The 16,432-nt window shown below is 43.0% G+C and overlaps 1 protein-coding gene across 6 annotated transcripts in view; it reads left to right on the top strand.

Annotated features, from left to right (window-relative positions):
- Cad74A (cadherin 74A) overlaps nucleotides 1-16,432 on the top strand; it is a 748,720-nt gene that overhangs the window by 104,744 nt on the left and 627,544 nt on the right. The window lies entirely within an intron of this gene.

Raw genomic sequence — 16,432 nt, 5'->3', positions numbered from 1 at the left:
GATGTAGAGTTGCTAGATCGAGTACAGAGAAGGGCAGCAAGATTAGTGAATGGAACAAAGGGGTGCTCTTACGAAGAAAGGCTTAAGTTTTGCAAATTACAGTGTGTGGAGACTAGGAACTAGCGAGGTGATCTGATAGAGGTGTATAAAGCCTTGAATGGTTTGAGCATGCTCAATGCTGATGGGATTCTTCCTCTCACTCAGAATAATCACCTGAGAGGGCATAAATTCAAATTGAGGAAAGACAGATGTAGGATAGACGTGAGGAAATTTGCCTTTAGCCAGCGAGTGGTTGGTTGGTGGAACAGACTTCCATCCCTTGTCGTTAAAGTTGATAGCCTAAATAAGTTTAAGGCTCAGCTGGACAGGTATTTTGAAAGAACAGAGGGGTGAAGTGGAAGTGGTTTTTTTTTTTTTTTTTTTTTGGCTGATGCTGCATAAGCTTGCTTTCTTGCATCAAATGCCTCTGCTAATGCTAAAGATGCACATCGTGACCAGCCTAAAAGAGGAATTCAAGACAACCAGAATAAGGTCAGTTAGGAAAACTAGAAATGTCGGAGTACTCATAGAGACAGAAACAAGGGAGGAAGCGCAAAAAATTATCACTAATACCAAAATCACTGAGCTGGGGCTCACAGCGACTACCCCTAAAAGAAAAGGGCCCCCAATAGTTATACATAACCTGGATAAAGGTCATATATAACCTGGATAAAGACCCGACCCCGGACCAACTAACAGAGGAAATCTATCAAAGGAACCTGATGTCCGCTCTCCCGGAAGACAGAAGGGACGAACTGCTGACACCAAAATATTCAACCAAGTTCAAGGATGGCACTCAACGAAACTGGATAATTGAACTTGTGCCTGCAGCATGGAAAGTATTAAACACCCAGAACAGAGTATATGTAAATTGGGGCAGCCACCGTTTCCGTGAACATGTGGCTTTACCCAAATGCTTCAGATGCTGTAAATACAGGCATACAACGCACACCTGCACTTACTGACCCCACATGCGGCCACTGCTCGGCAAAAGGCCACACTTACAGGGATTGCCCAAACAAGAGTACTGACCCAATCTGCGGCAACTGTAAGAGTCTGAAGCTGGACTGCACCCACTCGATTAGGGATAACAAGTGCCCCACCTACCTGAAGATTAAGAGCTTGTTCCAATCCAGGCTGGATTATGGGAATGTCCCTTAGAGGATACAATACTACAGAGGTAAAATTTCTGCAGATCAACACACACACAATGCCAGAGCAGTAGCGGATCAGATCTGTATCAAGGCTGAAGAGGAGAATGTAGACGTCATGATAATACAAGAGCCATACTCACACATGAAGATAGTCAGGGGATATCCCCTGACCTTCAAGATAGTAAAATTCGAGGGCAACACCCCTTGGGCCGCAGTCGCAGTCAGAAATCCGGATATTACAGTGACCAAAATCACACAGCTTTGCACAGCCTGGGCTGCATGTGCACACCTCACCACAGCTCTGGGGGCATTTTATGTTATTGCCCTCTACTGTTGCCCAGGCGAAAACATAACGTTCACCACAAGATACCTCCAACTGGCTGCTGATACCCTTCCCAATACTAAAATTATAGTCAGTGCAGACCTGAACTGCCGGTCACCAATGTGGCATAGTCACATGCCAGACAGACATGGCACCAGAAATGGAACTATATTGCAAGAGTTCCTTGCAAATTCAACGTTGACAGTGTTAAACCAACCAAACAATCTGCCCACATTCAGTAATACACTGTGGGAGGCCACTATAGATGTCTCCTTGGCTTCCAGGAACATCACTAATAATACTACCGACTGGTCCGTCCAAGAGGCCTGGACAACGTCCGATCATCAAGCCATTATGTTCCAACTCAACAGATGACTAGGGTACCTGCAGCTAGACAAACCACTCACAGATACTCCATATCCAAAGCAATTTGGGAACTCTTCCAAAGTACCGTAAAAACCAGCATACAACAGAGACAGAGGGAGCTTGAGCGCCTCAAAGACCCAGATCACCTCCAAAGCAAGATAACAGAGATCATAATGCACACAAGCGACATCGCCATTAAAAAGAAAAATCCAACCTCTGGGGCTGTGCCCTGGTGGAACCTAGAACTGCAACGACTCCGGAAAGAAACACAAACCAGAAGAAAGGCCTTTCAGCGGGCCAGGTGCTCCTGGCAGATGGCGGTGGTTGAAGTGCTCTGACAACGCTACAAAGAAGCAAGGAACACTTACACAGCCCAAATCAGAAGCTGTAAACAGCAATCTTGGGAGTGCCTTGTCTCCACAATGGGAAATGAGAACCCCTGGGGAATCATCTACAAACTGACCATGAATAAACTCCTCCGAGAGGAAGTTATTGCCACCACCATATTGACCCAAGGAGGCATGTCCACAATCTGGGAGCAGACCATTTCCAATATCCTGGACACAGTCTTCCACCCGGCTATACAACCGGAGACAACAGAGCAGATCCAACTCTGCTTAGAAAACGAAAGCTATCAAGCAGCAACGACAGAACCTCACTTCACCATGGAAGAGCTCAACAGTGCTGCCATCCTCATTAGGGAAAATAAATGCCCTGGACCGGACCTTTTGGAGCCCGAAATCATCAAAAAGACAGTAGAGTGTGCCCCGAACCTGTTGCTCAACCTCTTCAACCTCTGTCTTCACTGTGGCACCTTCCTGACCTCGTGGAAGAAAGCAAACGTCAAACTAATCCTGAAAAATCCAACCAAACCACCACACCTCCCAGAGCTGTACAGACCGATCGCACTTCTCACAGTTGCAAGTAAACTACTTGAACGCCTCCTCTATGGACGAATACAGCAATATTATGACAGGGCTGGCCTGGCCTGGCCTGGCCTCACCCAACCAATTTGGCGCTTCAGACGGGATCGCTCAGCCATGGATGCCTTAACACACACTTACAAGAACAAGTAAGAAGGTGCACCAAGAAGTATCTCCTCGTGATTGCCGTGGACTTTGCTGGGGCGTTCGACACACTTCGGTGGCCGAGCGTCTTGGCAAGGCTTCGGGTTGCTGGGATCCCAGGCAACCTCTACAGTGTCATCAAGAGCTACCTCACAAACAGATTCATCAGGATTGTTGCTCCCTATGGGACCCTCTCCAAGAATACATTTTGCGGCTGCCCACAGGGTTCGGTCCTTGGACCACTATTGTGGAACATAGTAATGGACTCCTTCCTAGTTATAGACCTTGACGAGGTAAAATCACAGGCGTTTGCTGATGACCTCTTACTAACAGTGTCAGCGGACTCAAGGGCACAACTGGAGACACTGGCAAACCTGGCTCTGTCCACCCTTCAGGAATGAGCAAAGCAAAATCAACTTAGAATATACCCTGCAAAGACAAACTCCATTCTGCTCAAGGGGTACCTCAACCTCAGGCGGCCTCCACAAATCAAGATTGACCAGAAAACAATTAAATTCTCAAAGCAGCTAAAGTACCTAGGCATGATTCTAGATCACAATATCATTTCAGGAACACCTGAAATACTTGCACACAAAAGTCAGACGATACACTGCATTGGTTGCCAGAGTCACTCGCAGAGACTGGGGCCCTAGACAGACGGGTGCTATGTCTTTTCTATAAAACCATCTTCACCCCAATAGTCACATATGCATCTGGCGCATGATGTCAAAAAGCCACAACTGTTGTCAATAAACGAATCATTGACTCGATTCACCGATCAATCCTTCTGACCATTACTCGAGCTTGCAGCACAGTGAGCACGCATGCCCTGCAAGTTCTTTTTGGCATCCTTCCACTGGACTTAGAGATCATTTGATGGGCCTCACGCACCACCACAGACATGTTTGGGATTCAACACCGACATCAATAGCAAGACTATGGAAAAGAAAAAGCTGCATGCTCACCTGCTGCAGGTGTAGCAGGATAGATGGGACACCTCGCAAAAAGGCGAAATCACCAGAAAGTTTCTGCCCAACATTGGCCAGGTTTTTCTGAGCTTCCCACCCTGGTTTTTCCCCGGGCCTACAAGTAACATACCTACTGACAGGACATGGAGCTCTGAATGCAAAGCTATCCCTACTAGGAATACAGGAAGATCCCACCTGCACTTGCGGGGGGCTGGAGAGCTGGCAGCACCTCATGCACGATTGCCAGCTCTATGACGACCTCCACAGTGCATTCATCACCAAAACACAGTATCTGCCATATGGCCAGGAGCACCACATCTTGGACACTAGGGAAGAATATCAGGCTTTCTCCATCTATGCACTGGCCCTGTTCACAAGACGGAGAGCTCTTATCGCAGCGAACCGCAACCAACCAACCACTGACACAATAAGGAAATGAACAAACCTCGAAGGAAATCGTCCTGCGGAAGACGCCTGAAACCCAATGGCCTCCGATAATCAGGGCACTAAACCCTGAAGTGGACCTAAAGTCGAATCAATGAGAAATGACTCTATAAACAACATTAACGCAAACACCAGGTGGATGGGAATGAAACAAGAAAGACCCCCACAAACGCCGACAAGCAAACCCGGACCTTTTGACAGTAAAGACTACAGGACAGACGGGAACCACCCCATGAACCATCACGCTTCGGTCCAATCGCTGCTGGGAATGGACTAGGACCACCAGCAACTCTGCTGCCAAATGCTATATGGAAATCTGAATGGGGTACCCTTACCCTATTCACCTTAAATTCCCTATCCCTGGCAGGAGGGAGAGGAGATATGCTCTGTTTCCTCCCTCCCCCTGCTGACCCATCTCTTCGCCTGGTGAGGCATGGGCCTGCCTCACTGGCCACCTGGGGTCGCCTTCTCTGTCATCCCCATGCTTCTGCCTTTCACTCCCCCCCCAGTCTTCAGCCTCTTCCCCCACTCTACCTGTATACCTTATCCATGGCAGGGGGAGAAAACTCTTCTTCGTCTCTCCCACTCACCATCAAAACTTCCCTCTGGTGTGGCATGGGCATGCCATACTGCCTAGCAGGGGTCATCTCCTCTATCGACCCCTTACTTCTACTTCTACCCCCCCCAGTCTTCAGCCTCCCCTCCCTCCTACTTTTATCTTTCATCTAACGTATAGCCCACATGTCTAAATTTAATAACAACAAAATTCTGCTCAACCTATTAGGCCTTTTAACACATCTCTCTAGCGTTCAACCCCAACCAGCGATTTGCTAACAGCAATCTTATTAAGAATTAATGTCAAACGCGTATTTTTTTAAATTTTTTTTTCTTTTAGATCCTAGCCACTGAAATCCCAGGAAACTAGGTGGCAGAACCTGCCAGAGCAACTTGTCATGAATTTGGACACCCGGCTAGACTCCACGTGGCAAGGTATGGGCAGCGTCGGGCCCCACTAGGGGCCTGGCGGCCAATAAGCCGGACAAACAATGGGCACAACACATCACACTGCACAGACATGGCCCACACACTTTCAAGTCTCTGGCTTGACAGTGTACTGTCCTCGATACAGCGAACACATGCGGAGATGGGAGAAATCCCAGGTGCCGTATGACACGAACATACCTTATTCCTTATATTATAATCATACGAGCAACAGAAGACTCTAACCTAAAGATGAGCGTAGAAGTAAAACAGCATATATCACAAGTTCTGAAATCTTACTTAAAGAGTATTAAAATCAAGGCAATGAAGATCAGGAACAAAGGCATCTTGATTCAGTTGTCCAAACTGAAGAAGTAAGAAAAAAACCACAACCATTCTCACAGAAATCAACCTGCCCTGAGTATGTCAGAGCACAAGAGCTAATAAAAGCAAAATCCGATTATGGATAATACAGCTATATAAGACAACAATAACAGAGGAAAAATAAAATTTATGCAACTCAACTGTCAACGTTCGATCTCTGTGATGAATGACGTTTCCAAAATTATAGCAGAGAATGGAATTCAGGTCCTGGGGCTGCAGGAACCCTATTCCTACAATGGGCTTGTTAAGGGCCTTCCATTTGAAACAAAAATAGTGAAATCCAACACCAAAGCCACTGGTACTGGCGGCAATGCAATAGCCAGGGTATGGTCGACCTTGGTCATCGCAGACCCCAACATAACAGTCACGAAAATAAACAGTTTATGCATGATGCACGTTGCCTGTGCAGCTCTGGAAGGTCTCTTCAGCCAACTCTATGCCATATCTATTTATATGCAATGCAGCCAACAAAGACAGCCCATCAAACCATACCTGAATTACCTGGAGGAGGCCCTGCACAGACTGGCGTGGAAGTAGGTAATTATCACGACAGATGCCAATGCCTCCTCTATCATTTGGAATAGCCCCAAAACAGACTCGAAAGATGAACTTCTAGAAAAACTTATACAGGCAAATAGATTAACGGTATGTAATACACCTGAACACCCTCCCACCTTTGTCTCAGCAACAGGGCAATCATTCATAGACCTGACCTTAACAACCAACAAGCAAGACACAGTATCAAATACTGGCAGATCAGAAATTCATGGACCAGGAGTGATCACAACCCAATCAATTTTGAATACCAGCTCTCACAAACAACAGCCCCTACTAGACTGTCAAATGACTTCCTCAGGTTTAAGATGCATAATGCCAACTGGGAAAGATTTGATGTGAACTTTTAAGAAAGAGTCACACTAGAAAATATTAGCATTAGCATTAGCAGAGGCATATGATGCAAGAAAGCAAGCTTATGCAGCATGAGCCAAAAAAGAAAAAAAAAAAAATGCTCCCATTTTACCCTTCCATTCATTCCAAATACCTGTCTAGCTCAGCCTTAAATTTATTTAGACTATCAACTTCCACAACAAAGGATGGAAGTCTGTTCCCCCAACCAACTACCCGCTGGCTAAAGGCAAACTTCCGTACTTCTGTCCTACATCTGTCTTTCCTCAATTTGAATTTATGCCCTCTCCGGTGATTATTCTGAGCAAAAGGAAGAATCTCATCAGTATTGAGCATGCTCAAACCATTCAAAACTTTATACACCTCAATCATATCACCTCGCAGGTGCCTAGTCTCCTGACACTGTAATTTGGAAAACTTAAGCCTTTCTTCATAAGAGTAACCCTTTGTTCCATTCACTAATCTTGTTGCCCTTCTCTGTACTCATTCCAACAGCTCTACATCCTCCTTAAAATGAGGCCTCCAGACCTAAAAAAGTACTCAAGGTGTGGCCTGACCATTGCCTTATACAAGGGGATAATCACTTCCTTATCCCTGCTAGAAAAATTCGTGTATATCATTGCCAAAACACCACAAGCTACTCTTGCAGACCTCTGCACCGCTCAGAAAACTTCATATCTTCCTGCACAATTACCCCGAGGTCCTTTTCGTTCTCTAAAACTGTCAGCGTAGTACCACAGAGTGGATACGTTACTCTGGGGGGGGTTACTGCTTCCCATATGTAGTACTTTACATTTCTCAATGTTAAACTTCATTTGCCACCTCTCAGCCCATCTGCTCAACTTTCCTAGATCCTGTTGCAGCAGCATACTCTCATTAGTGTCCTTAACAACCCTGCTAACCTTCGTATCATTGGTAAACTTGGACTTTAAGCTTGATATACCATCATCAATATCATTTATAAATACAGAAAACAACAATGGACCCAACACTGAACCTTGAGGGACTCCACTAATAACATTAGTCCATAATGAGCAGTGTCCATTGATTACCACTCTCTGTCTTCTCCCACTCAACCATCCCTTTATCCATAGCAGAAATTTGCCTCCAGTGCCACACTGTTCAAATTTGTTCAGCAGTCTTCCATGTGCAACAGTATCAAAAGCCTTTCTAAGATCCCAATATATGATATCAAAGTTATTCCCTGCATCCAGTTCATTCGTGACCACATCATAGTATCCAATCAAATTGGTCAGGCAAGACTTTCCCTTAACAAAACCATGCTGTGTCCGAGCTATAACTGAAGTCTTGTCTAGATGATCCTGCAGTGCTTCTTTAACCAGTGCCTCTATTAATTTTCCTGCAACAGAAGTTAAACTAATAAGTGTATAATTACTTGTGTCACCCTTTGATCCTCTTTTGTGAATTGGGGTCACATTTGCACATCTCCAGTCAATGGGTACCTCCCCTGAGTCCAAAGAAGCTCTCATAATTATGCCTAAGGGTTTGCTTACTTCCTTTGCGGCCTCCATTAATATAACTGGATAGATCTCATCCATCCCGGGTGCCTTTTTTATGTTTATCTTCAACAATTTCTCCTCCACTTTCCTCTCAGTTATTACAAAATCATTTAGCTCGTTGCCAGAGTTTACTTCCCCTCTGGCATTCCCCTACCTGAATAACTCCTCATGTGTGAATGTAGATGCAAAATAAGTTTGTTAGCCACCTGAGCAGGATCATCAACAGCTGAACTGTCAATATCCAATGGACCAATCTGATTCATTCCTTTCCTTCTAGAGTTTACATAGGTAAAGAACTCTTTATTGTTTTTCTTTGCATCCTTTGCCAAAGATTTCCTATAATCTGCCTTTGCCTGCCTAATCTCCTTTGTGACTTGGTTACAGACCAGCTTATATCTATCATAGGCTTCCATGTCACCCATACATTTTTCTTTTCTGCCATATGTCTCATTAGTTCATCTGACATCCATTTAGGCCTAAACCTTGAACAAAATTATATCTGCAATAAGGCCTCTGAGGTTGGGATTATTCATACTACCAATTTTAGACACACACACCAACCGTTTATGACTGGTTGAATAATGAAATAAAATAAAATAAAATGATAGAAAAGACTGTAAAATAATATTTACAAAAAACTTTTAATCATTTACAAAAAACTAAACTACAACAAAAGTAAAATAAGTAAATAAGTTAAAATGCATTAAAATATAAATATAAAAGCGATAAAAAGACGATAAAAAACACTAGAGCTTTCGGAGGTGTCTTCCTCCTTCCTCAGTAATAGTGAGACTTAAATGACACATCCTTAAATACCAGGTTCACGGCACACGTGGATGACCAGGCGCATACTCAGCATTCCTTTCACTTGTGCCGGAACCGGAAGTGGGCTGGACACGTGGAAAATTAAAACGTTTGTCTCTTGTCAAAACCACCGCCTCAAAAAGGGGTGAAGCCTAACTCCCCTGTCTCTGTTTATACTATTGTTACCAGAGGATCCAATCCACAGACTTTCCAGCCACTTGCGGTCCCAGAATCTGTGCGCCCGGTCAAGGATGACAGCGTTGTCGGGGGAGATCTGGTGTTGTTTTTCCCAATAGTGCTCGGCAATGGCGGATTTATTGAGCTCTGTGGTCCGTATCGCTCGTGAATGTTCTCCCAGACGGTCCTTGAGATGCTGTCCTGTCTCCCCCACGTAACATTCCCCACAATCCGGGCATGTGATCTCATACACGACCCCACTACTAGAATCCCTAGTAATGGGGTCTTTGACCTGTGACACTACTGTGTGCAACCTCCGGCCCGGAAGCTGCACACAGCATGTCTGAAAGTCGCGAAGCATCCTCGCAATGCGATCTGACAGGCCCGGATAGTAGGGAACATACACTGTGGTAAGCGGTACAGGCGGAACTACCCGATTGGGCTCTTCCTCTCTGTTGTATTCATCAATGACCCTCTGGGGGTAACCGCACCTCATAAGATCCGTCGTGATTTGCCTAATTTCCTTCTCCCCCTCCTCAGGGGTACTGCAATGCGTTCTCACCCTACCCAAAAGTGCTCTGGCCACACTATTCTTATGTTGGACAGTCTGTGCCGTCCTATAATGTGTGTACTGGCCCCTACACATTGGTTTCCTATAAACCTTAGTTCTAAGTCTGGGGCCTTCCCTATATACCATTATGTCCAGAAATGGGAGGGTACCATCTATTTCTACCTCCGAGGTAAATTTTATGAAGGGGGAGAAACCATTGAGAAACGAGACCACATCTTCCTCTCTCCCCTTTTCTATCATTTTATTTTATTTTATTTCATTATTCAACCAGTCATAAACGGTTGGTGTGTGTGTCTAAAATTGGTAGTTGAACAAAATATTCTTAGTCGGTATGTAAATCCTAGTAGCTTCCAAGATAAATTCTTTGAATGCTTCCCATTTTGAGTTTGCTGTTGGTAAAATCATCAGTTGGTCCCACCGTATAGAATTTAAATACTGTCTCAGACCACCATAGTTGCTTTTACGAATGATAATTCGTAATGAATGACACTGTGATTCGTAATGAATGACACTGTGATAATGAATGACACTGTGATCACTACCACCTAGTGGGGCCTTTATCTGCAGAGTCTTAATCCATGAAGAATCACTACTGATAATCAAATCAAGAGTATTACTCCCTCTAATTGTCTCCCGAACATGCTGATGTAGAAAACAATCATCCAATAAATCCACAAACGCCTTGCTAGTGTGTGAGTGACCAACCCACAAATTCCAGTCAGTATCTGGGAAATTAACATCCCACGTTATAAGACTCTCTGATTTACTGGCCCACTCTATTTCCCTGTGCAGTTTCTTATTATACTCATCCAAGTCATTAGATCTATAACACACTCCTACTCTCAATTTTGATCTCCCAATGCTTATGTCATACAAAACTGACTCGACACTGCACTGTCCAGCGACGTCGACTGGCTTCACTTCCTTGGATTTTGTGTTTCTTAACTAATATTATAACCCCTCCTCCCTTCCTATCCTGTCTATCCCTGCTGTACACATTATACTCCCCAAATTCTAATTCTGCATTACTTATATCTGTGTGACACCACGTCTCTGATATCCCCTAGCATTGTGGTATACGCAAGTATACATATACCTGTTCCTATTCTTAGCTACCCTAACACAACCCATGTTTTTACTTGCACCGCAATGACTCCCAGCAGTCTCTGAAATTCCGTGCATCTTGTTTTCCAGGCTGCTGCTCATTCCAATAGAAGCAGTGGGTCCAAAAACTGCTAGCTCAAGCTAGCAGTTTTTGGACCCACCTAAAACTGCCTCGATAGCATCAGCAAATATTCTTTCACCCTTTCTTTTTAAATGTATCCCATTCCTATAGAAGCAGTCTCTCCTGTTAACAAGTACAGACCAGGCTGAAAAAATTCTACCCCTTGAGCCTTGCACAATCTTTCCAGGGCCGAATTGATCGACAAGGCTCTCATCATATATTCCCATGCTATCGTGTCTGGGCATAATTGCAGACACTTTCAAATTGAACCCTAATTCATGGCTTTTTTGTGTATTTATTAATGAAGGTATATCTTATGCTTAATGTCCAAGTTTGCAGATGATACAAAGGTTGGCAGGGTTGTTAATGACAATAAAGACAGTATTCTAAGGCAACAGGATCTAGAAATTAGTCAGATGGGCTGGCAAGTGGCAACTGAAGTTTAACCTTGACAAATGCAAAATACTGCATTTGGATAACTGTAACCCAAGAGAAATGTACCAACTGTGTGGTACTACATTCAGGAAGGTGGAGAATGAAGAAGACTTGGGATTAATTGTGCACTCAGATATGAAGTTCTCTGGGCAGTGCAGATGGTCTGCCAGAGGAGGTCATGGAGTTTTGTCAATGATATATAGGAATTTGGCTTGCAGAGACAAGGAGGTGATTATCCCTTTGTATAAGGCAATGGTCAGGCCACACCTTGAGTAATGCATACAGGTCTGGAGGCCTCATTTTAGGAAGGATTTGGAGTTGATAGAACAAGTACAGAGAAGGGCAACAAGACTGGTGAGAGGAACAAAGGGATGCACCTTTGTTCCTCTCACCGAAGAAAGGCTTAAGTTCTGCAAGTTGCAGCATCTGGAGATTAGGCACCTGTGAGGTTTGTTTGTTTGTTGTTTGTTATTTAGTTTTTAGGAGCATTAGTAACTAAGGCCATATTGCTCCTCGATATGCGGTGGTGGTCATTCCCTGACCTTTCTGCATCCTCCGTATTTGTTGGTAACGGGCTCGAACCCCGGTGTAATCAAGAAGCGTGTGCTAGGTACTGCTGCTCCTGCCCACCCAGCTACGGAGGCGCCACACCTGTGAGGTGATCTGATTGAGGTGTATAAAGCCTTGAATGGTTTGAGCAGGCTCAATGCTGATTGTATACTTCCACTTGCTCAGCTTAAGAACCTGAGGGGGCATAGTTTCAAATTGAGTAAAGACAGTTGTAGAATAGATGTGTGGAAATTTGCCATTATGCAGCAGGTAGTTGATTGCTGGAACAGACTTCCATGTGTTGTTGTTGTGGAAGTTGATAGCTTAAATAAATTTTAGACTAAACTAGTCAAATATTTGGAGTGACCAAATGTGTGAAATGGGAAGGGTTTTTTTTTTTTTTTTTGACTGTTGCTGTATAAATTTGCTTTCTTGCATCATACCTTAACTAATCAGGATAACTAGTGCAGTCTGGGGCATCAAGCCTTCTATCCTCAGACTGTATTATGAATGCATCTTCTTACCCATTGCTTGTTATGTTGCAGGTGCCTGGCACCACAAAATCAACACCAGTGTTGTGAAGAAATACCTACTGCAGGCCCAAAGATTTTTTCCTGTTTGCAATCTTGAGAGCCTACAGAACAGTGTCCACAGTTGCACTCCAGGTCATATGCAGCAAGCTACTGATCCAACATGAAGCAGCCTTCCGCCATCTTCAATACTACAGAAGGAAGAGCCTCCCCGCAAGAATCAGAGACTATGCAATAAAACTGAACATGTCAACTAAAGAAGACAACATGAGAATAATCGAAGAAATGATGAATGAGTGGAAAAAGGAAGTAGATTGGCTCGGCACTAGGAAGAACAACATGTTAATTCCTATCAGAAGCTAAAATATTCAACAAACAATATGCCACCTGGTTCAGGCCTGGACTTCACCTATCGTTTTTGCTAACTGGACATGGCAGTATAAACTCAAAGTTGTACTTCTTGGACTAACAGAGTCACCTCTCTGCCCCTGCGGATCACCAGAGACAGTTAATCATGTAACCGTTCATTGCCACATTTATCAGGACATAAGGGCTCAACTACAAATATATGATCAACAGACTATCAATAATTTCATCTTGACTCCTCAAAGATTCACATCATTCACTGATTTTGCAGATGGCCTCTTCAAAGCAGGAGAAGAATCCTTACTATTCTAAACAGAACCCAGACACACGTGGACACCGATTTGGACACTCACTAACAATGACAAAGACCACAGAATGATGCCAAGCCCAAGAATCCTGATTGGAACTAAAGGGTTCCACTGCCCTTACTTTTCTCACTTTTCTCAATGGATGCTTCTCTCTTCCATCCCATACTGCCTAAAACTTTATTCCTTCCCTCCCTGAAACCTGGCTTCTCCCACTGACATACAATCATCCTTTCACTTTTTTTTTGGGACCCAGGGGGAGGCTGCTCTCCAGAGGAACCTCTTCCTGGGCGTACTGTCAGTGCATTGTGAACACTGGTGCACCTCCACATGGTGAAGGATTGGAGGCAAGGGGCAGTGATCAAACTCATTCTATGCCCCAAGCCTTCAAAGATGCCAGGAGCCGGCAAACACTCACCAAAACAAACACACTGACACTTACCAAGCTGCCGGCATTGTACACATTTCATACAGATGCTACACCGTTTAATAGGGGAAACCTTGGAGACCGCCATGAAACATAAACACATTTTGACATTTCATTTTTTCCTTTCTGTACATGTTGTACTTCCCATATTCAAATTCAGCATTTCTTATATCTGTGTGACACCATGTTTCTGATATCCCAGCAGTATCGGTATTTTGGTGTCTTAACTGGCACTTCAAATTGATCAAATTTACTTACATTGATTTTCAAATTGATCAAATTTATGCTCCAAGCATTGTACATGCAAGTATACATGCACCTGTTCTTACTCTTAGTTACTGTAACACAGACCAGGTATTTACTTGTTCCATAATGACTCCCAGCAGTCCTCGAAATCCTTGGCACCTTGCTTTCCAGGCTGCTGCACTTTCCAATAGAAACAGTGCAAGAATCATTTTTACCTCTACCTATGGCTATTGTTAATCTATTAGTTTATAACCCCCCCCCCCCACACACACACAAGCCAGTAGTTTTCTGATGCAGCTGTCACTGCCCCAATAGCATCAGGAAATATTCTTACACCCTTCTATTTAAGTATCTCATCCCTGTAGAGGCAATCTCTCCTGTTAACAAGCACAGACCATGCTGAGAAAAATTCTACCCCATGAGCCTTGCACAATCTCTCCAGGGTCAAATTGATTGACAAGGTTCTCATCATATACTCTCTCCTATTGTGACTGGGCAGAAGCGCAGACACTTTTAAATTTAACCCTAACTCTGACTATTTTCCAACGTTGACCTGTACTTGTTAATTAAGTACTCATATCTCCTCCTCTTAATGTCATTAGTGCCAATGTGTACAGCAATGTCACCTTTTGTTCCCTTAAAAGATGATATCTGCTCTATAATGTCAAAATTTTGCCCCTAGCAGACATACTGTGATTCTATTCTCTCTATCCTTTTTGCATAATATGTTTCCCTGACAGTATAGTCACCAACAACTGGCTCCTGTGGTACCAATGCATTCTGCCTTGGGGGTTGCTGCTGGGTTGCCTGTGCAAGCTCTGCCATTGATGTGAGCAGCTGAGAGCTGTTTTACTCCCTCCTTTTCACATAGGTACTTATTCAGCTGACCTTTAAATCTCCCCAAACCAATAACCCCAACCATGCATGCAGGTAACTTATTCTATTAATCAATAACTCACTGGTTAAAAGAAAACTTCTCACAATATAGTCTGAACCTCTTCCCTGTAATTTGGATTCATGGCCCCTAGTTCTGAAATAATTTATAACAGTCAAAATTTCATCCTCATTTATTCATTTTTTTTCTTGTCTAAGAGCCTTATACACCTCAGTTAGGTCTCTTAGTTTAGTTACCAAGCTCTGTAGCTTACATATTCTGTCTTTCTAATAAGACACGAAACAATACTATAAATTTTAAAGGCAAAAAACGATTGTTTATTGAAACAAGCAAGAAAGAAAACTTTACAGAAAACCTTCCAATAACTCAACCATTTAGAGGAAAATTTGATGACATTTCAAAATCTTATAAAATAATATTCTTGTGGATATCATTTTCAAATCTAGGAAAAATAAGGTAATTGAAAGAACTGATTACATAAAATGCTGGACTATTTTTAAAATTAAAGAAATTGTGTGAATTATGAGGGACAAAAAAAAAAAGTTTTTTTTTTTTTTCTCCTTCCAAGAAATTATTTTTTCTATCTTGCATTATAAGAATGTCTTTTCTGATTTCACCTGATACGTTGCCCATCTTTGGTCTCTTTCAAGTGCCTAGCATTGGTGTACAAAGTATGATTGTATAAATTTCAGTAACCAAAGTTTTCCCTATATACCGATGCATTGATATACATTATAAGCAAGTATGTGTGTGCTTATTATGCTTTTAGTAACTATGTGTAAGTATAGTGCGAAAGCATAAATAATACATAGCCAAATCTGAATTAACAGAATGTTAGCGAAACAGCATCATTTTAAGTTATATCTCATATTGTGAATACCTTCACGAGTTGCCACGATATTGCACTACTTTGAATAAGTAAAGCTTCACCTGAGGAGAAGACTAATGTTACTTATTCTCAGATGGATACCACCACCCAGACGGCACCGTTTCAGGGCTATTTGGCCCTTCTTCAGTGGGTGGGTAGGTACCCGAGTGATGCAATGATGGCAAAACAGTTACAAAGTATAACTCCACAATATGAGAGATGCCTTATGGTGTATGATGTGTTTAGACTAAAAAGAAGGGCCAAATAGCCCTGAAACGGTGCTGTCTGGGTGGTGGTATCCATCTGAGAATAAGTAACATTAGTCTTCTCCTCAGGTGAAGCTTTACTTATTCAAAGTAGTGCAATATTGTGGCAAATCGTGAAGGTATTCACAATATGAGATATAACTTAAAACGATGCCGTTTTGCTAACATTCTGTTAATTCAGATTTGGCTATGTATTATTTATGCTTTCGTACTATACTTATACATAGTCTAGACTTTTCCATAGCTTGAGGCTCAGCCCTAAATTCTTTATAGCTTTTAGTAACTTTAATTGCACACCTTGTAATGCTTTCTCCTACCACACACCTTATAATACTTTCTCCCACTCTATTTTCAAGGCTGCTGCCTATCCAAATAGAAATACTGCAAGAATCAGTTTTGCTTCTGCTTATTACTGCCATTAAACTATTAGTCGGTGCATTTCCCACCTCCCAAATGAACCATTTTCTGACCCACCTGACACTGTCTTGATAGCATTATCAAATAGTCCTGAACCTCCCATCCCATCTGTTTAAGTGTATTCCATCCCTCTAAAAACAGTCTCTTCTGTTAACAAGTACAGATAAGGCTGAGAAAAATTCTACCCTATGAGCTTTACA

Source organism: Mastigoproctus giganteus, chromosome 3, assembly GCF_048544385.1.
Source record: "Mastigoproctus giganteus isolate SK-2022 chromosome 3, ASM4854438v1, whole genome shotgun sequence".
NCBI classification, from domain to species: Eukaryota; Metazoa; Arthropoda; class Arachnida; order Uropygi; family Thelyphonidae; genus Mastigoproctus; species Mastigoproctus giganteus.
The sequence above is the reverse complement of the archived record's forward strand: the minus strand, read 5'-3'. Positions and strand labels throughout refer to the sequence as shown.